A 1117-nucleotide genomic window follows, 5' to 3' on the forward strand; every position below is an offset into this window, starting at 1 on the left:
ATGTTAAATGTCAGAGTAAACAAAATAAAAAAAATGTGATGGAATTCCTAATGGAAGATTAATTATTCAAGTGGCTCTGACTATTTCAGACCAGAGTTGCAGCATTTAGTTTTTTAAGCATTGTATATTATCTGCTCCACTTAACATTGTCTCGCTTTTTTTTTTATAATCCACTTAGTTTTATTTTCTTCTTTTCACTTCCAGAATAATAACACATTTTAATCAGGTTTGTTTAAACAGAATCTTGCACCACTTGCAAGGGGAGTGAGTGGAATTTGATGGGAGCACCTTACAGAGATCAGGTCACTCCCGCTGTCAGTGCAACCCACTGCTGCAGTCTTACCTTTGTCAGTGGCTTACTGGAAGCTCAGGATCCTCCAAGCAGTTGCCTACCTTCCCTGGTGGCAGGTCTTTTGCTCTTCCTGTGCAGTACTGTCTCTATTTGTAACACATATTATTGTTTTTTAGGTCAAATAGTAATTGAAGCTGACTGCAGGTCAGCTTCAATTACTGCAGAAAACAGTCAATTCTACAGTCATTGGTCAGCTTGTATTTTTTGTTAATGTGATAAGTTATTCATCAAGAATGTTTAAGAATGTGAAACTGAGGAGGGGGTTGTAATATACGAATTATGAATATTGAATTGTACTGAAGGAATGGTTTGAATTGCCATGGGTTTTTTTAGGTTTCTGTGTGCACAAAGTTAAATTGAAAGCTTTTTCTCACTTTTTTGTACAATAGCTTCTGGTACTGTTTCTCGGTTTCTGGACTTCTCTTGAAAATGAGTAGCACCCTAAACCATGTTTATATGAATCGGTGGTGTCTTGGAAGTCTATGTAGGCTGGGAACAACTGTGGATATGGCACACATAATAATGAATGAAAGACTTAAGTTATTCATTCATCCGTGTTTTCAATCATATAAATGCAGACTAATGAAGTACACGTACAACGCGATCAAATAACAAGCACAGTAGCCAGCACAAGATGGTTTGTACAGTGTATCATTATAAAAAGAAGTCCATTTCCCAAATAAAATGTCAAGGGCACCAACAAGTCATTATCAACCATGACAAAAAGTTAGTGGCTAGAAAGTTGTTTAATCTGTTTGACTGGAC

Source organism: Rhamphochromis sp. 'chilingali' (genome assembly GCF_963969265.1).
Source record: "Rhamphochromis sp. 'chilingali' genome assembly, chromosome: 10".
Classification (NCBI taxonomy): domain Eukaryota; kingdom Metazoa; phylum Chordata; class Actinopteri; order Cichliformes; family Cichlidae; genus Rhamphochromis; species Rhamphochromis sp. 'chilingali'.